This window comes from Bidens hawaiensis, unplaced genomic scaffold (assembly GCF_021521415.1).
Source record: "Bidens hawaiensis isolate Kalapana, Puna unplaced genomic scaffold, B.hawaiensis_p1.1 tig00014910_1, whole genome shotgun sequence".
Lineage (NCBI taxonomy): Eukaryota > Viridiplantae > Streptophyta > Magnoliopsida > Asterales > Asteraceae > Bidens > Bidens hawaiensis.
Genome location: NW_027492323.1, coordinates 157154 through 184929, shown reverse-complemented (window position 1 = coordinate 184929; position 27776 = coordinate 157154).

The following is a 27776-nucleotide window of genomic DNA, read 5'->3' as shown; positions in this document are numbered from 1 at the left end:
CAACTAATATACACAATCTTTGAAGTGGGTTACCTTGGGTTTCGGGTTTGGTGTCTAAGGAGGTGATAATGTGGCCGTAAGTTAGCTTATGGTTCCTTCTTTAGCTTCCTAAGCTCCTATTTTGCTTAAGCTTCCTTCAAGAAGTCTTAATCTTCAACAATGGTGGGTATGGTGATTTTGAAATGGTGAGATGGTGAAGGGTGATGGTGGTATACGTATATATGGAGAGAGAGAGAGAGAGAGGAGTATAGACTTATGAGTTGTATTCTAGGATAGGTGTGTTGGATGGTTTGTTGAGTTTACAAGTAATCTATCAATCATTGCCTATTTACATGTGAGCTTCTTATTGGTGGGTTTGGGAGGTGGGTTGGGTTGTGTGTAGGTGGCGGCCGAGAGAGATGGGAGAGGGAGAGGGAGAGGTGATTTTGAATATTGACATGTGATAATAACTAGGTGTTAACGTTTAACGTATCTCGTAATTTATCTAGCCAAACGACTTCCGTTTCTAATAATTTTTATCAGACTTTGAGCGAAATTAGATTACAGTCAATGTCTGCCTAAAAACATAATTTTCTGATAAACTTAATGTCGGGCTCTTACGGTGTCCTCTACTGGCTTTCGGTTACTTATTTTCTAATTTTCGCGATTCGAACCTTCAAAAATTAAGTTTATACACCATCTCTAATATCCTAACATAGAATTAAATTTTTCGAGGTCATCTTGACACGTTTATGAATTTATCCGTTTTGAGATATTACCTGGTGTCAATTTGCACAGTGTCAGCTATACGACAAAATTGAACTTTTTCGGGTTCCATATTTTAAAATTCAACTAAAATCAAACACTTTGAGTAAAATATTATTCCTATATATTTACCTTACTAATTAATGCACGATTACGGTTAAGATAATTACCAAATTAGTCTAAATTTTTGGCGGTTGTCACATTCACCCATCCTTTTAGAAATTTCGTCCCGAAATTTAGGATGTAGTGCTGGTTTCGGTTTCTTCTGGGAAGAGGTGAGGGTATTTCGCCTTCATTTGATCCTGACGTTCCCATGTGAACTCGGGACCAAGTCTTGAATTCCAGCGAACCTTGATAAGCTTAATCCTGTTACGCCTTAGCTTCTGGATTTTCCAGTCCATGACTTCAACAGGTTCTTCTATAAATTGAAGCTTATCATCAACCCTTATGTCTTCGATAGGAACAATCAGCGATTCGTCAGATAGACATTTCTTCAGATTGGATATGTGAAACACGTCGTGTATTCCACTGAGTTCTGAAGGTAGGTCGAGTCGATAGGCTACCGACCCTACTCGTTCGGTGATTTTGAACGGTCCAACGTAACGTGGACTAAGATTTCCTCTTTTACCGAATCTGACTATGCCTTTCCAAGGTGATACCTTTAGTAACACTTGGTCTCCTACCTGGAATTCCAACGGTCTCCTGCGATTATCCGCATAACTTTTCTGTCTGTCGGCTGCAGCTTTTAACCTATCCTTGATTTGAAAGACCCTGTCGGTTGTGACAACTGCCCGAATCCGACCCGACCCAGGTACCCGTTTCTTTGACCCGATCTCTTTCTGTTTTGATTTTATATTTATTTATATTTATTTTACTTTTCTTTTTTTTTTTATGTTCTCCTTCCCGCCTCTTTCTCTGTCCTCCTTCCCGCCTCTTTCTCTGTTTTCCTTCCCGCCGTCCCGTCTCTCTTTTTCTTTCCGCCTCTTGTCCTTCTGGTTGCCATCCCGCCCTTTTGTCTTGAACCCCTTTTTAACTGTCTTTTGTTCCTTCCCGCCTAAGGTTGTCTGCGCAGCTCCACGCGCCAGACTCCTTACAAGGAAGCCTGCGTGAAGAACCCCTGTTACTGCGATACGCGAGACGAACCGTTCTCGCGACGCGCTTAGAATTGAAGTTCTTCCCGCGACGCGCTAAGGATTTATGTTCTTCTCGCAGCACGCTAAGGATTGTTGTGCCAGCCTTCGCGCTCGCGCACTCAGCCTTCTCGCGCTTAACCCTTGTATCTTTTCTTCTGTTTATTCTAGCCGTTTGCTTTTGTAATGTCTTATCTTTTGAGCCGTTGACCTAATCTGCTTTATGTCTGTAAAGCTACTTTTGGCGCAGCATGCGCACCAACCCCATTGGTTGGCAGAAAAAGTGACTGACATTATCTTTTGAGATCTGCTTTTCCCATGCTTGACCAGTACCTTTATCTGACCTTCCCATGCCTGTTACAGTAACCTGTCAGCCTTTTTCTCTTCTTCCCTGCTGCCATATCTTTTGATATCTTGCTTTTGGAATCTTTTACTGTTGATATCTTTTGCTTGATCCTGTTGAAGATCTTTTCCCCTTTTTCTGGATTTATGTCTCCTAGGGTTTCCCTATAAATAATAATATTATTTTCATAACACTTCACACACAAACACATTAACTCTCATGTTTCTCTCTTGCTCCTTTGCTCTCTGCCGTTGTTCTCCTACCGTCTCTCTCTGCCTCCGTCTTCCTCCTTGTTCTTCCTGCTTTTCCGGTAATATATATTATATATAATAATTTACTTATTAATTATGCTAACTTATATTCTAGACTTAAAACCGATCGTTAAAACAGTAATCTTTATTTATAGGTTAACTTGTGCTTGTTTAAGTTGGTTCTTGCTTTAACTTACACCGCATCGTTTATCAAGTGAGTTATCTCGTACCTAATCCCTTTTTATTTTTAAATGCTTTGGGATGTTCATGTGTTCATACTAAACTTGAGTCTTAAACTTGTTTATGAACTTTAGTCGCGCTGTATCCCATGTGTTGAGGATGTAGACTTGGCTGTTTATTTGTATGTGTGGATCATTAACCGTGTCGTCGGTCTATTCCACAGTTCTCATGGTACCATTAGATGAACACGGGAGAACTATCGTTTATGATTTTCTCTTTTGTTTACACATGCACAGTTTGTCTTGTTTGTGAGCTCAATTGTGAGCACTGGCAGTCTATGAATCTTAGAGTTGGTCCCGATCAGATTACACCCTTGTTGAAAACCAGACATACACATGTTGCGCGCAGATTTGTTATCTATGTATTGTATTAAACTTGATTTCTCACCAACACGCAAGTGTTTGACGTTTATTTTAACACATGTTCAGGTTTGCAGTAGCTGTTTTGGAGCTTGTGGACACGTAGGAAGTTTCCTTTATTTTGGACCTAGATTAAAATGTATCAAGACAAGTTAATGTTGTTTGAACGTTATAATTTATAATATATTGATCTATGTTGATTTATGTTATCTTGTTTACGCTGCGCGTGCGCGATAAATGTGTATTAATAAATATTGACACCAAATAGTGTCACGGGTAATGAAACAATATGTGGCGCCCCGATGTATAATCCGCCTTCGGTCGGGGTGTTACAGATTGGTATCAGAGCTCGTTGACTTTAGGATAGGTGGTTAGACGTAACGACCTAGAAAACCTAAGAGTCCCTTCTCGCGCATGAGAGAAATCTCGTGTTCGCACGCTTATTGTTAATTACTCGTTATTTATAAATATGCTCGCACCTGCGCAGTATATGATTTTATGTTTTATTTCACGATATTTCGATTTTTGAACTTCGATTTTTCATTGATTTTTTGCATATTCGTTTGTTGGATTTGAAAATCCGAAAAGTCATGGTGATACATGAATAGTTGATTTTCAATTTCCATTTACGATTATGTTCTGAGGTTGGAGACTTGAAAAGTCATGGTGATACATGAATTGTCAACCTCCGATACTCATTTTCTTGTATATTTTATGTTGAAGATTGAAAAGTCATGGTGATACATGAATCGTCAATCTCCAATACTCATTTGCTTGTATATTTTAAATTGGGAATTCGGAAAGTCATGGTGATGCATGAATTGTCGATTCTTGATTCAAATCTGTTACCTTTATTAAGTCTGCATTTAGGGTAATTTATTTTACTTAACTTTTGACAGAAACTAACTCCGTGAAACCAAGCTTTTCGAGGTTATACTTTGCGCTAAAACCAAGATATTAACTAAAATTTAAAACTTTTATAGAATGCCTCCGCTATCAGCCCGATATCAGAGGAGAGAAGCCTTGCGCAGAAGTAGGCAGCAACGTTCCCAGGAAATGGCCGCCGCAATAGCCCAAGCTTTGAGCCAAAACAATGCCAACACCTCTGGTTACAACATTAAGTCTTTCAATGCGGGTAACCCTCCAAAGTTCACAGGTCTTGAAGGAGCCACCGTGATGCTCCAATGGCTTGAGAAAATTGAAAACACTTTCCTCCACACCCAATGCCCTCCAGACAGACGAACCCTTTATGCCTCCAGTGTCCTGGAATCCAGAGCGCTTACATGGTGGAATGGAGTAGCTCATGCGCGTGGCGCAGAGGCTGCTTCTAGCATGACATGGGAAGAATTTAAGGAAATTCTGACGCGAGAATTCTGCCCTCCCAACGAAGTTAAGCGCCTGGAGGAGGAATTTTGGAACCTTAAGCAGTACAGTGGCGAAGCGCGCGAGTACGCGACGCGCTTCCATGAACTAAGCCTGCTTGTCCCTCACCTTGTTACCCCTTCACGCCGAGCCATAGAGAAATTCCTTGGGGGCCTCCCCATGGAAATCCAAGATTCTGTATGGGCCAGAAATCCAGTAACCCTCTCTGACGCCATAGAGTTGGCCGCTGTGCTCAGCGACAACCATGTCAGAGCAGGAACCCTGTTCCTGCGGGGAACTGAGAAGACCAAACCCACCAAAACTGTCCCTGAACCATCAGAAACTAAACCAGAACCCTCCCACCATAACCCCAAACGCAAGCGCAGACAAGCTTACGCGCTTACCAACCCGCCTATAGGCCAGCAACCCACCTACCAACCCCTAGTATACGCACCTAACCCACTGTCAACCTACCCAACTCCTGTAGTCCACAACTATGCCTTAACCAACCCAGCACTCCCTGCCCCGCCAACTAAGAAACCCTACACAGGAAACCACCCTTTCTGCCCAACCTGTAGACTTCACCACCCACCTCAAACCCCGTGTCGACTTTGTCACCGATGTGGCCGCGCTGGTCACACTACGTAAACTTGTAGAGTCCTTCCCGCCAACCCAATTGTGCAAACACCACCAGTCTACCCGCAGAACCCTCAACCAGCATACCCAAACCCACGACCCAGATCGTGCTTTAACTGCGGTGATCCCAGTCATTTCCGGAACGCATGCCCAAGGCTACAAGTACAGATCACGCAAGCGAATCCGGTGAACCAGATCTCTAACCAAGTAACGCGTGGACGAGCTTTTAACATAACCGCGCACCAAGCGCAAGCGAATAATGACGTAGTTAATGGTACATTTTTGCTTAACGGATTTTATGCTTCTATACTTTTTGATACTGGCGCCCATCGAAGTTTTATCTCTCGCGCCTTTGAGCAGAAGCTTGCGCGACCGCGCGTTAACTTAAAAGAAGATTTTTCAGTTGAATTGGCTAATGGTGAAACTGTTTTAATTAACTCAGTGATAAAAGATTGCACGCTTAACCTTAACGAAAACGATTTTCTAATCGACCTCATCCCCATACCTCTTGGAAGCTTTGATGTTATTATTGGTATGGACTGGCTCTCGCTTAATCGCGCCGAAGTTATTTGCGCCAAGAAGATGATTCGCATTCCTCGAGAAAATGGTGATATGCATATCTATGGCGAGAAACCCTCCCACGGTCTTAAGCTTATGTCTTGCGCTGAAGCCCAAAGACTTATGCGGAAGAAATGTGTTGCATTCTTAGCACATGTGGTCAAACCTGCTGAAGAAGAGAAGAAGCTTCGCGATATCCCTGTTGTGCGTGATTTCCCTGATGATCTTCCTGGTATCCCTCCCGCTCGTGAAGTCGAGTTCCGTATTGATCTTGTCCCTGGTGCTTCCCCCGTAGCCAAATCTCCTTACCGTCTTGCACCCGCTGAGATGCAAGAATTGGCAAGCCAACTTCAAGAGTTGTCTGCTAAAGGATTCATCCGCCCTAGCTCTTCTCCCTGGGGTGCTCCGGTGTTGTTCGTTAAAAAGAAAGATGGATCGTTTCGCATGTGTATTGATTACCGCGAGTTGAACAAACTCACCATTAAGAACCGGTATCCCTTACCGCGTATTGACGACCTCTTTGATCAACTCCAAGGTGCCTCTTGTTTTTCCAAGATTGATCTCCGCTCTGGCTATCACCAGTTGCGCATCCGCGATGAAGATGTTCCGAAGACTGCTTTTCGTACCCGCTATGGCCATTTTGAATTCTTGGTCATGTCCTTCGGTTTAACCAATGCACCCGCCGTTTTCATGGATCTTATGAATCGGGTGTGTAGGCCTTTCTTGGATAAATTCGTGATTGTGTTTATCGATGACGTTCTGATTTATTCTAAGTCCAAGGCCGAGCATGAGCAACATCTTCGATTGGTGTTGCAAAGGCTTCGAACCGAGCAGCTCTTTGCTAAGCTTTCCAAGTGTGAATTCTGGTCTGATGAAGTACAGTTTCTTGGCCATGTTGTGAACAAGATGGGTATCCATGTCGACCCGTCCAAAATTGAAGCAATCAAGAACTGGATTACACCGACCACTCCTACCGAGATCCGTTCTTTTCTGGGCTTAGCTGGTTATTACCGGCGCTTTATTTCGAACTTCTCGAAGATCGCTTTGCCTTTAACAGCTCTAACGCACAAAGGTAAACCGTATGTTTGGGGCTCGAAGCAAGAAGAAGCCTTTCTGACGCTCAAGCGTTTGTTGTGTGAAGCTCCTGTTCTTGCGCTACCTGAGGGTAATGAAGATTTTGTCGTGTATTGCGATGCATCCAACCAAGGTCTCGGTTGTGTTCTTATGCAACGAGGCAAGGTTATCGCTTACGCATCAAGGCAACTCAAGGTTCATGAAAAGAATTATACAACTCACGACCTCGAACTTGGTGCAGTCGTTTTTGCCTTGAAGATCTGGAGACACTACCTTTATGGTACTAAGTGTATCCTCTACACTGACCATAAAAGACTTCAGCATATCTTTGATCAAAAGGAACTTAACATGAGACAACGCCGATGGAACGAACTCATCAGCGATTACGATTGTGAGATCCGGTATCATCCTGGTAAAGCTAATGTGGTAGCCGATGCGCTCAGCCGAAAACCCTGCCAGCTTAACTGTATCTTGCCGCGCACCCAGCTTCACTTCGCGCCGATCCAAAGCAACCTTGAATCGCGCATTCGTGACGCGCAGCGCGCATCCATCAGTAATGGTAACCTTCGCGCCGAGTTAGCGTGTGGCGCGGAAGCGCACTTTGTCCCTAATCTGAGTGGAATTCTCTGCTATCTCAATCGCATCTGGATCCCCTTTGATGTAAATCTTCGCGCTGATATCTTGTGTGAAGCACATAAATCTCGATATTCTATTCATCCCGGTGCCGATAAGATGCACAAGGATTTGCGCATTACTTATTGGTGGCCCGGCATGAAAAAGGATATTGCTGTGTTCGTAGCTAAATGCCTGACTTGTTCTAAAGTTAAAGCTGAACATCAACGCCCATCTGGTTTGCTCGAACAACCAGAAATCCCTTCGTGGAAATGGGAATGTATAGCGATGGACTTTGTTACCAAGTTACCTTTGACAGCAAGCAAACATGATAGCATTTGGGTAATAGTGGATCGATTGACCAAGTCTGCTCACTTCCTGCCCATTCGTGAAAACTACCGTGTTGAGCAACTCGCCCAGCTTTACGTCAAGGAAATTGTCTGCCGCCATGGTATTCCTTTGAGCATCATATCCGATCGCGATGGCCGTTTTATATCCCGCTTTTGGAAATCTCTCCAATCTGCGCTAGGAACTCGCTTGGACATGAGTACCGCATATCATCCTCAGACTGACGGTCAGTCTGAGCGAACTATTCAAACTCTTGAGGATATGCTCCGATCTTGTGTTCTTGATTTTGGAGGTAATTGGGATTCGCACCTGCCTCTGATCGAGTTTTCTTATAATAACAGTTATCATTCCAGTATCGGTATGGCCCCATTTGAAGCACTTTACGGTCGTAAGTGCCGCTCCCCGATTTGTTGGAGCGAAGTGGGTGAAGTTCAAATCACAGGACCCGAACTTGTTCAAGAGACAACCGATAAAATCGCTAAGATCCGTGATCATCTGCTGACTGCCAGAAGCCGACAGAAGAGTTACGCAGATCGCAGGCGAAAGCCTCTCGAATTTCAAGTTGGTGATCTTGTTCTCCTCAAGGTGTCGCCCTGGAAGGGTGTTGTCCGCTTTGGGAAGAAAGGTAAACTTGCGCCTCATTATGTTGGTCCATTCAAGATTCTCGCGCGTGTAGGAAAAGTTGCCTACAGACTTGACCTGCCGCTCGCGCTCAGCAATGTGCATCCAACGTTCCATGTATCCAATCTCAAGAAGTGCTTAGCTGACGAGAACCTTCACATTCCACTTGATGAAGTTCAAGTTGATGAGTCTATGCATTTTGTTGAGAAGCCTGTTGAGATTATGGATCGCGAGGTGAAGAAAACCAAGCGCAGTCGCATCCCTATTGTTAAAGTTCGTTGGCAGTCCAAGCGCGGAGCCGAGTTCACTTGGGAAAGGGAAGATCAGATGAAGATCAAGTACCCGTACCTTTTCTCTGCGCATCCTACTCCGAGTTAAATTTCGGGATGAAATTTCTTAAAGTAGGGGAGACTGTGACAACTGCCCGAATCCGACCCGACCCAGGTACCCGTTTCTTTGACCCGATCTCTTTCTGTTTTGATTTTATATTTATTTATATTTATTTTACTTTTCTTTTTTTTTTATGTTCTCCTTCCCGCCTCTTTCTCTGTTCTCCTTCCCGCCTCTTTCTCTGTTTTCCTTCCCGCCGTCCCGTCTCTCTTTTTCTTTCCGCCTCTTGTCTTTCTTGTTGCCATCCCGCCCTTTTGTCTTGAACCCCTTTTTAACTGTCTTTTGTTCCTTCCCGCCTAAGGTTGTCTGCGCAGCTCCACGCGCCAGACTCCTTACAAGGAAGCCTGCGTGAAGAACCCCTGTTACTGCGATACGCGAGACGAACCGTTCTCGCGACGCGCTTAGAATTGAAGTTCTTCCCGCGACGCGCTAAGGATTTATGTTCTTCTCGCAGCACGCTAAGGATTGTTGTGCCAGCCTTCGCGCTCGCGCACTCAGCCTTCTCGCGCTTAACCCTTGTATCTTTTCTTCTGTTTATTCTAGCCGTTTGCTTTTGTAATGTCTTATCTTTTGAGCCGTTGACCTAATCTGCTTTATGTCTGTAAAGCCACTTTTGGCGCAGCATGCGCACCAACCCCATTGGTTGGCAGAAAAAGTGACTGACATTATCTTTTGAGATCTGCTTTTCCCATGCTTGACCAGTACCTTTATCTGACCTTCCCATGCCTGTTACAGTAACCTGTCAGCCTTTTTCTCTTCTTCCCTGCTGCCATATCTTTTGATATCTTGCTTTTGGAATCTTTTACTGTTGATATCTTTTGCTTGATCCTGTTGAAGATCTTTTCCCCTTTTTCTGGATTTATGTCTCCTAGGGTTTCCCTATAAATAATAATATTATTTTCATAACACTTCACACACAAACACATTAACTCTCCTGTTTCTCTCTTGCTCCTTTGCTCTCTGCCGTTGTTCTCCTACCGTCTCTCTCTGCCTCCGTCTTCCTCCTTGTTCTTCCTGCTTTTCCGGTAATATATATTATATATAATAATTTACTTATTAATTATGCTAACTTATATTCTAGACTTAAAACCGATCGTTAAAACAGTAATCTTTATTTATAGGTTAACTTGTGCTTGTTTAAGTTGGTTCTTGCTTTAACTTACACCGCATCGTTTATCAAGTGAGTTATCTCGTACCTAATCCCTTTTTATTTTTAAATGCTTTGGGATGTTCATGTGTTCATACAAAACTTGAGTCTTAAACTTGTTTATGAACTTTAGTCGCGCTGTATCCCATGTGTTGAGGATGTAGACTTGGCTGTTTATTTGTATGTGTGGATCATTAACCGTGTCGTCGGTCTATTCCGCAGTTCTCATGGTACCATTAGATGAACACGGGAGAACTATCGTTTATGATTTTCTCTTTTGTTTACACATGCACAGTTTGTCTTGTTTGTGAGCTCAATTGTGAGCACTGGCAGTCTATGAATCTAAGAGTTGGTCCCGATCAGATTACACCCTTGTTGAAAACCAGACATACACATGTTGCGCGCAGATTTGTTATCTATGTATTGTATTAAACTTGATTTCTCACCAACACGCAAGTGTTTGACGTTTATTTTAACACATGTTCAGGTTTGCAGTAGCTGTTTTGGAGCTTGTGGACACGTAGGAAGTTTCCTTTTTTTTGGACCTAGATTAAAATGTATCAAGACAAGTTAATGTTGTTTGAACGTTATAATTTATAATATATTGATCTATGTTGATTTATGTTATCTTGTTTACGCAGCGCGTGCGCGATAAATGTGTATTAATAAATATTGACACCAAATAGTGTCACGGGTAATGAAACAATATGTGGCGCCCCGATGTATAATCCGCCTTCGGTCGGGGTGTTACATCGGTGGTCTCTTGGACAATTTCAGGACCTGTAAGTTGCTTTTCTCCGACTTCTGCCCAACAAAGGGGAGATCGACATTTTCTTCCGTACAAGGCTTCAAACGGTGCAGCCTTAATACTGGAGTGGTAGCTGTTATTATAGGAGAATTCAGCTAAATGCAAATAAGTATCCCAACTGCTTCCGAAATCAATGATACAGGCTCGCAGCATGTCTTCCAATGTTTGGATAGTTCTCTCGCTTTGACCGTCTGTCTGGGGTGATAGGCGGTGCTCATATCTAAGCGAGTTCCTAGGGATTCGTGAAGAGATTGCCAAAAACGAGAAACAAATCGACCATCTCTGTCAGAAATGATTGAGACCGGTATTCCATGTTTGGCTACGATCTCTTTCAGATACAGCTGAGTTAATTTCTCCATTCTGTCTTTTTCTCTAATGGGTATAAAATGAGCGGATTTAGTTAATCTATCCACAATTACCCAAATCGCATCATAACTTCGTGGCGTAACTGGCAGTTTGGTTATGAAGTCCATGGTAATATTATCCCATTTCCACTGAGGGATCTCTGGTTGTTGCAGTAGTCCAGGCGGTTTTCTATGTTCAGCTTTCACTTTAGAACATGTCAGGCACTTTCTGACATACACAGCTATGTCTCTTTTCAAGTTAGGCCACCAATAATGTTCTTGGAGATCTTTATACATCTTGGTTGATCCTGGGTGGATCGAATATCCAGACTTATGTGCTTCGTCTAGAACAAGATTACGCAGATTTCCATAGAGTGGTACCCAAACTCGATCAAGTAGGTATAGTGTCCCATCAGACTTTGAGATAAATTCATTTTCAAGTCCTCGCAATTTCTCAAACCTTACATTTTGCGGTTTCAAAGCTTCACGCTGTGCATCACGAATTCGAGTAGTAAGACTCGTTTGAATTGTCAACCCTAATGCACGAACACGCAAAGGCTTTTCTCTTTCCTTTCGACTCAACGCATCAGCCACAACATTCGCTTTACCTTTGTGGTAACGAATCTCACAGTCGTAATCATTGAGTAATTCTACCTATCGACGTTGCCTCATATTTAGCTCTTTCTGATCATAGATATGCTGGAGACTCTTGTGATCAGTAAATATTGTACATTTGGTTCCATACAGATAATCCTCCAAATCTTAAGAGCAAACACAACAGCTCCCAATTCCAAATCATGCGTCGTGTAGTTCTTTTCATGCACCTTAAGTTGTCTGGACGCGTATGCTATCACCTTGTCTTGTTGCATAAGCACACAGCCAAGACCTAAGCGAGACGCATCACAATATACTACAAATCCATTGGTACCTTCTGGTAAGGACAAGATTGGTGCACTACACAACTTTTGTTTAAGCAATTGGAAGGCTCCTTCTTGTTTTTCTGTCCACTCATATTTCTTGTCTTTTTGGGTTAATTGGGTTAAGGGTTGAGCTATAGAAGAAAAATTTCAATGAATCTACGATAGTAACCAGCTAATCCTAAAAATTGTCGCACTCCAGTGGGTGATCTTGGTGTCTCCCAATTCTTAATTGCTTCAATTTTTGTTGGATCAACTAGGATACCATTCTCATTGATTACATGCCCTAAAAAGTGAACTTCTCGAAGCCAGAAATCGCACTTGGAAAATTTGGCATATAACTTCTCTTCTTTTAGCAATTCTAGAATCAGTTTTAAGTGTTGTTCATGTTCTTTCTTGGTTCGTGAGTAGATAAGTATGTCATCGATGAATACTATCACGAATTTATCCAAGTATGGCTTACAAACTCTGTTCATAAGATCCATGAACACAGCCGGTGCATTCGTTAGGCCAAAAGGCATGACCAGGAATTCATAATGGCCATATCGAGTTCTGAAAGTGGTTTTAGGAATATCCTTTTCTGCAACACGTAACTGATGATACCCGGACCGCAAGTCGATTTTTGAGTAATAGCTTGATCCTTGCAACTGATCAAACAAATCATCAATTCTCGGTAGTGGGTACCGATTCTTAATAGTAAGTTTGTTCAGCTCTCTGTAATCGATACACATTCGAAAAGAACCGTCCTTCTTTTTCACAAATAAGACTGGAGCTCCCCAAGGTGAGAAACTTGGTCTTATGAATCCTTTGTCTAGTAATTCCTGGAGTTGATTAGATAACTCCTGCATTTCCGATGGTGCTAATCTGTACGGAGATCGAGCTATCGGAGCGGCATCTTCTACTAGATCGATTCTGAATTCGACTTGACGCTGAGGAGGTAATCCAGGCAAGTCTTCAGGGAAAACTTCTGGAAAATCCCGTACCACAGGAATATCCTCTATCTTTCGCTCTTTAGCCTTTGTGTCGACTACATTGACAAGAAAAGCGGGACATCCTTTCCTTAACATTTTGCGAGTCTTTGTGATACTAGAGAGTTTTAACTCGGTGTTACTCTGGTCACCTCGAATGCTCAGAAATTGACCGGTTGGGGTTGGTAAACGAACTAGCTTTTCGGAGCATATGATTTCAGCACCATTTTTGGATAACCAATCCATTTCTACTACTATATCAAAACTGCCTAACTCTACGGGTAAGAGATCGATTGGAAACCTAAGGTTTTCTAACAGAATATTGCAGTTTCGGACAATTTTACTGGTTTCAATTAGCTTCCCGTTGGCTAATTCTATTGAGTAATTATTGTCTAACTTGCTTGGTTCAATACCGAGAAGGGATTCAAATTGGTCAGAAACAAAGCTTAAATCTGCTCCAGTATCAAATAGTACATAAGCATAATGATTATTAACGAGAAACGTACCGGTGACTACGGATGAGTCTTTCCGGGCCTTTTTCGCGTTCATCTCGAATGCCTTGCTCTTAGCATTTTGTACCCTGAGTTTGGGGCAATCATTTCTGAAATGTCCGATGACACCGCATTCGAAACATTCGAAAGTTCGGCTTCCTGAACCGGACTGAGAGTCCTTACTGAAACAGTACTGAGTCTGGTGTCCAAATCGATTACACTTCTGACATTTCCAACATTCCCCATTATGACTCTTTCCACACCTGTTACAAGTGGATCCTCTTGCGTTTGCTGCAAACATTCTTCGTGCTCCTTGGTTTCGATTGAACTGTCCTCCTGAGTTACCATTCCACTTTCGTTTGAGTTCTCCGGCTCTCTGATTTTCGGTAACTGATTTTCGTTCCGGTTCGGCGGTAGTCGCTTTCTTACCGAAGTCTTTCAGAGTTCCCATACGAATTGCATTATCAGTTAAAGATTTTGCCAGCTCTCGGGCTGACTGGATAGTGGTTGGTTTGGAGGAGGTAACCAATCCTCGGATCTCGAGAGCTAAGCCCCAAATGTACCTCTCGATTCTTGCATATTCAGGCGTAACTAGTCGGGGTACTAGCCGTGCCAAAGCGTTGAATCGGGAAGTATATCCTCCAATGTCAGCACCTTCCATCTTTAACTGCCAGAATTCGTATTCGATTTTCTGAAGTTCGTTTCGGGGACAGTATTCCTTTAACAACATTTCTTTTAGTTCTTCCCAGGTTAGACGGTAAGCGGCATCTTCTCCAAGATTTTGAATTATGGAGTTCCACCACTCGAGTGCCTCATCACGGAATGAGCACACTCCGTATTTTATCCGTTCGAGAGGAGTGCAATCACTGATTTTCATTACAGATTCCATCTTATCGATCCACCGGATAATTTCCAAAGGTCCTTCGGCATCGGTAAATTCTTTCGGTCCGCAACCTTGGAAAGTTTTGTATGAGCACCCGCGTACCGTGCTACCTGAGGGGTTTTCGTTTAGATTGTCGGTTCTAGGTGCTTCTCCATTTGAAGTATTAGTTGTATTTAGGGGGTTTTGGCTTGCATTGCGATTAGCCTCATGTTGCTCAAGTGCCGTATTTACATGTTGAGCGATTAGCTGGGCTAACTCGTCTTGAGAGGAAGGTAATCCGGTTGCTTGATTATTAGTGGATCGTCTTGTTTTTGGCGCCATATCTTTTTAGAAAAAAATATAATTTTGGTTAGTTTTGGAAAAAGTGATATTTTTCTAAGTTGTAAAGAATCAAATAGCATCAATAATAATACAAACATAAATATAATCATCAAAGAGTGGGATTTTATAATGTTCCAAAATACCAAAATTAGGTGTACTTACCTACACCTTGGTCACCCACCATAATTCTAGTTCTTACCACAACCACACAAAAATAACAACATGTTCCAAGGTTAAATTACATCACAACTACCAAAATCAACATATTACCCAAAACGCCCTACTACATATAGTGAAGTCTCATCAAGTAGCCTACGCAAGGCTCTATCATCTCATTCTTCATCTCAAGAACTCCTACCCTGGCGTCTGTCATCAGTCCCTAGTTCCTCATTTCGTTCACAAACTGGTGCATCACATCACGGGTTTGGTCATCAAGACCCTGTTTATGCTCGATAGCAAGCACACGGTCCACCATGTTATGAACGATGTTCTCGTAAGCTGAGAACTTAGCAAGAAGAACCATAAGTAGCTCGTGATCGGAGGGTTCCTCGACCACAGGCTCCGGTGCGGGAGGCAGTGGTGGAGAGGGTGGGATCACAGCTAATGGGAGTGCAATGACAGGGGCCGATGCATCACAGTTTGCCTGGTCCTTTTTCGAGTGTACACTTCAAGGGTGTAGCTCTCGAAGTAGACCCGACATCTCCTGATGCAACTACCGGACGCCACTCCACCGGTGATAGTGGAGTACCACTGCTACTAGAGTCGGAGTCAGATACGATCGCCACAGAGTTCGTCATCTGAATAAACATATCAATTCAAGTTAGTAATAATCAATTATATATATAACTTTGTTACCTTTTCGTTTCGAGAGGCGGGAAAGGAGCGCGTGTTTGAACATACCGTTATAGTTTAGAAAACTTTATATTTTCTAATTCTCTATAACTTGTTGGCTCTGGTACCAACTTCTGTCACACCCCGAAAACCTTAACTTAACACAGCGGAAGTCTTAACTTTAATTCGTCGGGTTATGACAGACGCCGATAGTCAACAATAATAACCATTTAATAATAAAAGCATCATCTTTTATTATAAGAAATATTTTACAACATCAAAGTTTATTACACGTGCTGATGCACGGTTTACAACACATCACTTTTGTTCAAACACCCCACGCTCTCGTTTCCATGCCACCTCGAAACCTTCACTTTCCTGCAAAGCATATTTAAATAATATTTGGGTCAACACGAATGTTGGTGAGTTATTCCTGAGAAGAAAAACTTATTATATAAATATAAACAATTTATATATAAACAACACATGAGTATAATAGTGTACGGCCATTATACTCCCAATTAAAGACCGATCATACACGGTATAACACAATAACGAAACCCGCATTTTACCTTTAAGCACAAAAAGCGTTAGTTGTAAACTAGCTACGAATACAAGGCGTGTATGACTACCAATTTGATAACTCGAAACGTACCATACTCGAAATATTCCCACTTTTAACCCAACGCGAATGGAAGTGGGGGGCGTCACCCCGATAGATCTACCAACATTTCTGTGCCCTCAATTCGGTTAACAGTTATTTAATCAAATTGATTCATCCCACAATAACAACAATTTGTAGTATAATGCGTTTTCAAAACATATATATATAAATACGAGTATAGATATACAATATGCTTTTCGGAGGAAGAACTCACCTTTGATTTCGGGGTTTCGAATAAACGCTCGTTCCTATATTAGTACACGTTCGTTAATCTTAAATTTGACTAAAATATACATATTCTTATTCTAAAAATCCACACAAGCACATAACACATAAAGTTTACTACTTATAATCTTATAATTCTATACTTAAAAATATAAACAAGTAATAATCAACTAATAATTGTTTTATTTAATAATTTAATTTAATTATTAAAATTTATAAAAATTATTACCTTTAGTTGCTGGAGTGTTTTGGAAAAGTTCAAGTTATTATTTTATTTAAAAATTTTGACTCTATTATAATCGGTTTTGTCGGTTTTGCCGGTTTCGTTGGTTTTGAGCTTAAAAACGAACCGGTTGTCATTTTTACGAAACTTTTAGTTTTAAATTATCTAAAACACTCTTTATATAGTTTTTAGTCAAGTTTTATTGGTTTTTCAATAAAAATGTTTTGGTTTTTATTTTGTTGCCAATTTCTTAAAAATGCCAATTTTTAACGTTTTCGTGTCGGTTTTCGCGACAAGAACCGTGTTGGTTTAAGTTTTGATATTCTTGACTTTTCTTATACTTTAACTTATGTTAAATATAAGAATATTATGACTCTAGGAGCTTTTTTAGTTCAGTTCCAAAAACTCATGTCGGTTCACCTTAAAAGTCGAACTTTCCGACCGTTAAAGTCACCAACAAGCTATTTAAGTCACAATGTCAAAACCAAACCATTTGGTACAGCAAATATACATATAATAACAAATAATATATCATCATATACATGTTTGATCATCTAGCACCAAGTATGCACTTAAAACAAATTTTTAACTACACATGCTCAAGCCTTAGCTTAAGTTTTCAACTACACAATAAACATGTCATTTCTATAATCTCTACAAGGTGTTTATGTACCAAAATTTCCAGATCTTATTAACCCATATTAACATCTTATTTCATCCCATTGTTATCCTTTAACAAACACTTTCTTGATTTCTTTAACAACAAAGTTTCTATTACTAGTAAGTAGCAATTTTTAATAATCTTATTATCATACTAACAATCTTTACAATAGAGTTTACTAAAGTAATCCTAACCACAAGTCTTTAATCATCCACACAAGATTATGTTCACTTATCAAATCATTTTGCAAAACATCTTGTACAATTTACAAAGTTTCCTTTATTAGTAAGTTTAACACAAACTCTTGTTTATCTAAGTTATCATGTTTCATGCATCCTAGTACTTCTAGTAGATTTTATTCTTTTCCATATGTCCCATTCAATCACTTAGTTTGTCATTTTCAATCCATATAAAATCAATACAAGTCAAGTATGAGCTTTATGATCAAAAGTCAAATTTTGTAATACTTGCATGTGTAAGTGACTTTCCAACAAAGTCAAATCCCTACACTTTTGTCAACCCTTTTCCAAGATTCTTTCAAAACCATTATTATTATTACTTACAACTTTTTCAAGTAATCAAGTATGTGGGTTTTCAAAATTATCATTCTTCTTTAACCATTTTACCATTTAACAAGCTTACAACTTCAATCCATTACCAAAATCAAAACCCATGGTTCTAATGGGTGTTTTTACCCATAATCCATTTCCAATCTTTTGACCATTTACACATTTACTTCCGATATTAAAACAATACCTAAACTCATTTGTTAAACAAACTCAAGTACTATCCATATAGACAATCTATACAAGCTAAAATGCAACCATATCAAGTCCTATAATCAACAAAACCCATCTTACACATTCCTATGCAAACTCACGGTCACATACATACATGCATATATCCATATTATACTTGCATGTACACTACTAAGCATACTAAAATCAAGCTTTAAACATCAACTAACAACTAATATACACAATCTTTGAAGTGGGTTACCTTGGGTTTCGGGTTTGGTGTCTAAGGAGGTGATAATGTGGCCGTAAGTTAGCTTATGGTTCCTTCTTTAGCTTCCTAAGCTCCTATTTTGCTTAAGCTTCCTTCAAGAACTCTTAATCTTCAACAATGGTGGGTATGGTGATTTTGAAATGGTGAGATGGTGAAGGGTGATGGTGGTATACGTATATATGGAGAGAGAGAGGAGTATAGACTCATGAGTTGTATTCTAGGATAGGTGTGTTGGATGGTTTGTTGAGTTTACAAGTAATCTATCAATCATTGCCTATTTACATGTGAGCTTCTTATTGGTGGGTTTGGGAGGTGGGTTGGGTTGTGCGTAGGTGGCGGCCGAGAGAGATGGGAGAGGGAGAGGGAGAGGTGATTTTGAATATTGACATGTGATAATAACTAGGTGTTAACGTTTAACGTATCTCGTAATTTATCTAGCCAAACGACTTCCGTTTCTAATAATTTTTATCAGACTTTGAGCGAAATTAGATTACAGTCAATGTCTGCCTAAAAAAATAATTTTCTGATAAACTTAATGTCGGGCTCTTACGGTGTCCTCTACTGGCTTTCGGTTACTTATTTTCTAATTTTCGCGATTCGAACCTTCAAAAATTAAGTTTATACACCATCTCTAATATCCTAACATAGAATTAAATTTTTCGAGGTCATCTTGACACGTTTATGAATTTATCCGTTTTGAGATATTACCCGGTGTCAATTTGCACAGTGTCAGCTATACGACAAAATTGAACTTTTTCGGGTTCCATATTTTAAAATTCAACTAAAATCAAACACTTTGAGTAAAATATTATTCCTATATATTTACCTTACTAATTAATGCACGATTACGGTTAAGATAATTACCAAATTAGTCTAATTTTTGGCGGTTGTCACACAACAACCCCCTCCCGTTCAACAACTGAGAAATCGCCGAGCCCAAAGAAAACAAGAGATTCCCGAGCCACAGTTTTCTAAGTATGAATTTGACGATGGAGTCCCGAGGGCATTCGTTCCACCGCCCGTTCGGGGGTTTCAAAGCCACTTCATTCCACAAGTGGCCACGAACCCACTCCCCATTGTAATCCCGGTACGAGAAGGAAGAACGCTTTCAGTAAGGCAAAGTAACTTGATCGGGATGCCTACTTTTCATGGAAAAGCATCTGAAGAGCCATACTTGCACTTAAGCGAGTTTAATGCAATTTGTGCCACCATCTCGAGTCAAGGGTTCACTGCTGATGAAGTCAAGCTAGTTGTGTTTCAGTTCAGCCTTAAAGATCTAGCGAAGCAGTGGTTCTTATCTTTACCGTCAGCAAGTATCTATATGTGGCAAGATCTAGCCTAGCAATTCTTAGACGAGTATTATACACCACAATGAACTTCCGAGGCCCGAACTTCCATCAGAAATTTTCAGCAAAGTTCGGGTGAGACTTTTCATGAAGCATTTACGAGGTTCAAGAGGTTGTTAAGAATTTGCCCGCATCACGGGATTGGGTTGTGGGAGTTGATCAACGCGTTTCATGACGGGTTATCGAGTGATGATGTGCATGATCTTCAGTTGACCACAAATGGGTCGTTTTTGACTAATGATAAGAATGAAGATTGGCAGCATATGGAGAGGCATGCAATGAATTCAAAAAGGCAAGCTCAGTCAAATCGCATGGTAAAAAGGGCGGTTGTGAAAGCCGTGGATAGAAGTGAGTTTGATGATTTTATGGCTAGGTTGGAGAAGAAATTGGATCCTTTTATGAGTGTAGGAGTGAAAGATAAAGGCAAGTCAGGAAAAGCGTACCCGATTTGCGAAGGTTGTGGTGGAATAGGCCATGTAGTGGCTACTTGTGAAGTCGTATTGGAAGACGAAGAGGAAGAGGAAGAAGAGGAGGTGAATTTTATTTAGGGTGAGAAGAAATACAATAACAACATGAACTCAAACACATATCACCTGGGCCTCCGAAACCACCCCAATTTCAGCTATGGAAACCCGAACATGCAGCAAAACCCGAACTTTCAAGGTAATTCCCAAAAAGCAGGTTATCAATCAAATCAGAGGCAATATGGGAACAAGAGAAGTGGCGGTCAAAGCGGGTACAATCAAAGAGAATCGGGGGGGGGGTATAATAAGGTGTATCAGAAGAGTTATCAGTAGGGTCAGCAAGGTTAAGGGGCAGCACAAGGTCAAGGAAGTTCTTCTGGTAACAAGGAGGAATCGATTAAGGATGTGAAGGATTTTCTGAAGCAGATGAAGACAGACCAGGAGGCTCAGAATAAAAGTGTAAACCAAAGGTTAGAGCTCTAAGAGAAAGCCAATGCTGCGAGGGATAAACAGGTGAGCCAGCTAGCGGAGGAGGTGGCGAGTTTGAAAAGAAATTTCCGAGTGATACCTTGAAGAACCCGAGCCATTAGAGTAGCAGCTCTTCGAGTGGAAAAAGTGCCCAAGTCAATCAGGTAAGTACCCTTAGAAGCGGAAAGGTATACAATAACGGGGTAGCCCCACCACCTTTCGTAGAAGATGTGGTGGAGGACTTGGGGGAAGATGGGAAAAGTGACGATGAGGCTGAAATTGAACCGAAAACTAAATCTAATCAAATAAATAAAAATAAAATTGAACCAGTAACTAAAAAAGGACCACCAACCGCCAAGGAGACGGGTTCAACAAGTAAAACTGTTCCGTTTCCTCGGGCATTGGTGAATCCCGAGACCTCATCGACATTTAGAAAGAGGGGCCCATAGCAGGAGGAAATGTGGGAAATATTTAAACAAGTAAAAATTAATTTACCCCTCATAGATGCAATCAAACAAGTCCCCGCATATGCTAAATATTTAAAGGACTTGTGTACTCAAAAACGAACTCACAAGTTGCCCAAACAAGTTGACTTAACTGCAAATGTGAGTTCAGTTTTGACAGGTATCCTCCCACCCAAGCTACAAGATCCGGGAACGCCGATTATACCCATTCTAGTGGGCGATTTTAAAATGACTAGAGCGTTGTTAGATCTTGGAGCTGGGGTGAGTGTTCTCCCGGGAAGCTTGTATGACCAGTACGACTTTAGTCCACTTAGAAAAGCCGACACCACCGTGGTGTTGGCCGACTTGACACTCAAGCTTCCTAGGGGAATCGTGACCGATGTGATTATGATGATAGAAGATTTTTATTACCCGGTTGACTTCTTGGTTCTAGACTACGTGACGGTTGACCCGAAACGGCAACCGAACGTAATTCTCGGTCGGCTCTTTTTGGCCACCGCAAATGCTTTGATAAACTGTAGAACCGGGGTAGTGGACATGACTTTTGGTAATAAGAATCTTCGGCTTAATGTGTTTTCAAACGTGTCTAACCCTCTGGTGAGTGACGAATGCTTCGCGGCTAAAGTCATTGACGGGTTGAACTCTCACAGGAGTGAGGATGAGACCACAGAGGAGTGTGCTATTTGTTGCAGGAAAACAGTTGAGCATGTCTTGCAGTTACAAGAAGAAGAAAGAAAGTGGAGCTGTATGCGGCAAGTATTGGGAAACCGCCATGGTCTCAACAGGTGGAACGATTACCCGATAAGATCGATTCAAAGTTAAAACCGTCATTGGAGAGTCTGCCGACTGTTGAATTGAAGGAGCTTCCGAAACACCTGAAATACGTGTTTTTGGGGGAAGGAGAGACTTTACCGGCCATCATTGCAGCAAATTTGGAAGACGAGCAAGAGAAGGCGTTGGTGGAAATCCTGAAAGAGCATAAGGCGGCGACTGGTTGGACGATAGCAGATTTGAGAGGGTTTAGCCCATCCATTGTCATGCATAAAATCATCACCGATCCCGAAGCAAAACCCGCTCATGATGCACAAAGAAGGTTGAATCCAAATATGCCGGAGAAAGTGAAGAAGGAGGTTTTGAAGTGGCTGGATGCAGGTATCATTTTCCCGATCTCAGATAGCACGTGGGTAAGTCCGACACAAACAGTTCCAAAGAAGGCGGGTATTCAGATAACCCGTAATGAGAAAGGTGAGGAAATCGCCACCTGACCGGTAACCAGGTGGCGGATTTGTGTTGATTATAGGAAACTGAATGCGGCAACATCTAAGGACCATTTTCCATTGCCGTTCATTGACCAAATCATCGAGAAACTTGCAGGTCAGAAGTTTATTGTTTCCTAGATGGCTATTCGGGGTATAATCAGCTTGCTATTCACCCCGATGACCAACATAAGACCACTTTCACGTGTCTATACGGTACTTTCGCATTTAGGCGAATGCCTTTTGGTTTGTGTAATGCCCCGACCACCTTTCAAAGGTGTATGATGAGTATCTTTGCAGATATGGTCGAGGATTCACTTGAAATTTTTATGGACGATTTTTAAATTTTCGAATCATCTTTTGAAAAATGTTTAACCGAATTAACTAAAGTTTTAAAAAGATGTGTGGAAACAAACTTGGTCTTAAGTTGGGAAAAGAGCCACTTTATGGTTTAAGAAGGGACGGTTTTGGGACATGTCATCTCAAGTAGGGGGATTGAGGTTGACCGGGGAAAACTCCAAGTCATATCTATTTTACCACCGCCTACTCATATAAAAGGGATAAGGACATTTTTGGATCATGCCGGTTTTTACCGACGGTTCATTAAGAATTTTAGTGTCATATCTAAACCGTTGTGTAATTTGTTATTAAAATATGTGCCATTTGTTTTTAACGACGAGTGTCTCAATGCATTTAATGTCCTAAAAAACAAATTGGTGGAAGCCCCGGTCTTGTTGTCACCTGATTGGTCACTTCCATTTGAAATCATGTGTGACGCAAGTGACTATGCGGTCGGGGCCGTGTTGGGTCAACGGGTGGATAAGAAGCCCGTTTCCATATACTACTCAAGCAAAACCCTTTCTGATGCTCAAATTAATTATACAACTATGGAAAAGGAGTTGCTCGCGGTAGTATATGCACTTGATAAGTTTCGATTTTACATTTAGGGGAGCAAGGTAATTGTTTTTTCAGATCATAGCGCAGTCAAATATTTGATGGAAAAGAAAGACGCGAAGCCGCGCTTGATCAGATGGATTTTATTGCTCCAAGAATTTGATGTAGAGATCCGTGATAAGAAAGAAAGCGAAAATGTGGTGGCGGATCATTTGTTGAGACTTGTGGGACAAAAAGAAGAGGAGAAAGACGAGAAGGCTATCAATGAGTCTTTCCCGAATGAACAATTGTTTTCTGTTTCAACTTTGCCATGGTATGCTGACATTATTAATTTTCTTGTTGCAGATACGATCCCGGAGTTTTGGCCAAAGAAGAAGAAGAAACATTTTCTCTCGCAAGCAAAGCACTATGCATGGGAAGATCCGGATTTGTTTAAAGTTGGAGCGGATCAAGTAATGAGGCGATGCATACCGGAGGAGGAGATGCGGAGTGTGTTGTATCATGCCCACTCTTCACCTTGTGGAGGCCATTTCAGCGGCCAGAAGACGGGACATCGAGTGCTCGCATGTGGATTCTATTGGCCTACTATATTTAAGGATGCAGTAGCTTTTGTGAAAAATTGTGTTAGATGCCAACAGATGGGGGGTATTTCAAAGAGGGATGAGATGCCCATGCAACCAATCCTCGTTGTCGACATCTTTTATGTTTGGGGGATTGATTTCATAGGTCCATTTCCTAATTCATTTGGTAATCTATATATCTTGGTGGCGGTCGATTATGTGTCTAAATGGGTAGAAGCAATCGCCACCAAGACGAATGACCATATCGTTGTTTGTAAGTTTGTCCAGTCTAATACTTTTTCACGTTTTGGTGTTCCCCTCGTTATCATTAGCGATGGGGGTTCACATTTCAAAAACTTCAATTTTGGCAAACTACTTAAACGATATGGCGTAAACCACCGCATTGCCACTCCATATCACCCTCAAACGAGTGGGCAAGTGGAGGTTTCTAATAGGCAAATCAAAGAAATTTTACAAAAGACGGTAAGGCCCGATCGAAAGGATTGGTCAAATAAACTAAACGATGCTTTATGGGCTTATCAGACCGCTTACAAAATGCCTATTGGAACCACTCCTTACCGGTTGGTTGACGGGAAGGGTTGTCATTTACCTGTTGAGCTAGCCCATCGTGCGTTATTGGCGGTTAAGAATGTTAACCTAGATTATGAGTATGCAGGTAAACAAAGGAAGTTGAATATATGTGAGTTGGAGGAATTAAGAGATGAGGCTTATGAGTGTGCATCCGCATATAAAGACAAGATGAAGAGGGTTCACGATGCTAAGCTAAGAAGAAGGACGTTTGAGGAAGGGCAACGAGTGTGGTTGTATAACTCGAGATTGAAACTTTTCCCGGGTAAATTGAAGAGCAAGTGGACGGGGCCATATCAAGTCAAGAGAGTTGGAAAGTTTGGAGAGGTTGAGATTGAAGATTTTGATGATCATCTGAGGCAAGTGGTGAATGGTCATTGATTGAAGCCTTACTTGGAGGATGCGGATTTGAACAAAGAGATACACGAGTCGGAAGTTTGCTTTTTCGCGGACGAGCCGACATACTCGGTTGATTAAAGAACCAAGGAATGTCGCGCTGTAGACATTCAATTCAGTGCTTACCGGGAGGCAACCCGGCATTTGTAAGTTTTATTTTTGTATATTGAGTCTAGTTAGCTAATAGTCTTCCTCAAATCATGCAGTGTAGAGCAAGGATCGAGTGTGGGGAAGCGAACACATACGTCGCTAGAGGGAGCCCCAGGTACGTAAGTGAGTGGTATGTGGCGACCGAAGCGGGTGGCGGAGGAAATTAGCTCAAATACCACACAAAAGATTCATTTTTCAAACTAAAATATTAAAAAAATCAATTCTGTGAAAATGCATCTTCGCGTATCGCGAAGATGCTCTGCTTTGCATCTTCGCGTATCGCGAAGATGCCAAAAAGTCAAACCACCAGTCAAAGTCAACGGTCAACGGTCAAACTTGCATCTTCGCAATACGCGAAGATGTGAGGCCTTGCATCTTCGCGTATCGGGAAGATGCTCGGATCTGACAAAAAAATTTTATAAATTCCAGATTTCACCATCACTTTCAACCTATCAGTTCTATCTTAACCCTATCCACCACTTATCAAAAATCCGGCCCACCACCCGTGTCACCACCGTTGTCGGTCGCCACCGTCAATTTCATTGTCTTTTCTCATCAAGTACATTTAGCCCGATTGAAAGGTATGTGTTTACATTTTTTTGTAATTAGTTTGTTTCTGGTTTGAATCGGGTATTACCGAGATTGTTTTTAGGTATGGAATGCATGTTAGTGGGTTGATGTATAGACGGGATTTGCGGGTATGGTTGAAATTTACGGGAAATTAACGAATTTTTCTGGTTGGGTTTTTCGGATTGTATGAAGTTTGGTCATAATTTTATATGTTATTCATGTTTTTGGGATTGTTAGAGATGTGAGTTTGGGATGATATTTTGCTAAGTTATGAATGATGTCGGTGTTTTTGGATAATGGAAGGTTTTTCCGACAAAGTGAGATTGTAAAAAAGTTTTTGAGAGTGACTCGTATTTGTCGGTTTGTTGGGTATTGTGAAGGGAATGAAATTGGTTAAGTTGTGTCTTTGCAGTGCAAGTTTTGAGGAATTTAGGGTGTCTATTTTGTGAAAAAAAAAATTTATGTTGCCCGGACTTACTTGGTATATTTATTTACAGATGTCGAGGAAACGGTCGAAGCAATAACAAGTGTTTGACGACACTTCTCAGCAGTACACGCGGGCCGAGATTAGATATGTCGTTCACGAGATCAAGGTTTTTGGGGCTGCGGTCGAGGATATTACTGGGGGAGAAGATGAGGACCACATTATTTTACGGTTTCTCCCTGGTACTCCTGAGTATGAGGTATTTCGGTAGATTAGAGATTTGGAGATATTCCGGCACCGGACGTTTGATTGGGAGGTGGTGGATACTATTGATCAGGTTCCGAGGTTTAACAGGTTGTTACCGGGATGTTGGAGGGATATATTGAGTTTTGAGCAGAAACAGTATGAGGAGTTGGTGTACGAGTTCTACTCCACTTTCAGGTATAACTCAAAGGATTTTGACGAGCCCTACGTGGTTAGTTTTGCCTTGGGACGAGAGTTATTCCAGTTCTCGGTGCCTCGGTTTGCGGTAGTTGCGGGTCTGTATACGCCTCATGAGGTTAAGGCTCCCGAGTTTCGAGAGAGTATTAGGGGGTTTACCACAGGATCGACTACTTCTCGGCGTCATTGGATTTCGACGAACGAATTGACGACGTTTTGGAGTACTATCGGGGATGGTGCTCATTCGAGCAGTGTTGTGGCTTCGCAGATTCGAGACCCGCTACACCGGCATCTTCACAGGGTGGTCGCGTCGACATTCACAGGGCGACATTCGGGAAAGGACAAATGTAACAATCTTGATTTAATGTGTTTGATGTCTATGATTGGAGGCGTGAATGTGAATTTGGCCACATTATTGTTGAGTTCATTTAGTAGAGGTGGTCAGAGAGCGAGTGCAGCCATGACTCAGTTGGCGTTAGGGCCCATGATTACGAGGATTGCTCAGTCTTTGGGGGTATTTGGATGTTATCCGAAGGAGTATTTGACAGAGGGGTCGGATACTGATGTGGTGACGCTTGATGATGCCCAAAAGGCGGGCATCATGACTTATGGTGATCCACCGCACATGGCGGATGCGCGAACAGAGGGTAGTTCGAGAGGGCACCGTGTGGAGAGGCCACCTGCCCAGTCACGTCGGCGACGACAGCCGAGTCCACCAGCGGCACAACACTCGCAGCCCATGACATTAGACTACATGTTCGAGCAACAACTACAGATCCGAGACGAATTGCATGGGTATCGAGACGAGTTCAGACAGTATAGAGATGAGTCGCGGGGTTACTTCAGAACCATGTTTGATCACTGGCATATTCCACTGCCAGGTACTTTGCAGCCGCCGCCGCCGCTTACTACTGGTGGTTTTGACATGGGTGGTTCTGGGTTTGGTGCTGGACATGTGTATGGAGGAGGATATGGTGGATCTGGTGGATATGGAGCTGGTGTTAGAGGATCTGGGTATGGTAGTTATGGTCAGTATGGGTCGTGTGATTTTTATTATGCAGGTACTGGAGGAGTTGGTGCTGGAGGATCGGGAGCTGGTGGTGATGCTGATGATCAGGAGGATAATGATGATGAGGAGTAGGAGTTGATGGAAGTAGCTGTCCTGATCCATATTTTGGGTGTTTATTTTATTTTATTATGTTTTCATTATCGTATGGATTGTACTGATATTATTATTATGCTTATAGGCAGTATGGGTGGTTTGGTTGGGACATTTGATTGAATTTGTTCTTGTGGGTGGTTGCTTGTGTATATTTTTGTTGTAGTTGAACTTTGTGGGTGTAGTTCACTATAAACCCTCACGAGACCATACTCGTCCACCCGGGCTACCGGGGTGTTTAAAGGGCTTGTTGCATACGCTAAATGCAATCGTGATTCCTACGAAAGTGAGTTAGGTCTTTTAACATTTTTACTCGTTTAACAAATTTGGTTATGAATTTATTAATCTCGGTTGGTAATTTAAAATTAATGGTTTTGCAAACGGTTTAAAAGACCTATATTTTTAACATTTATGAGAAGTTTGCTTCTACATGTTTG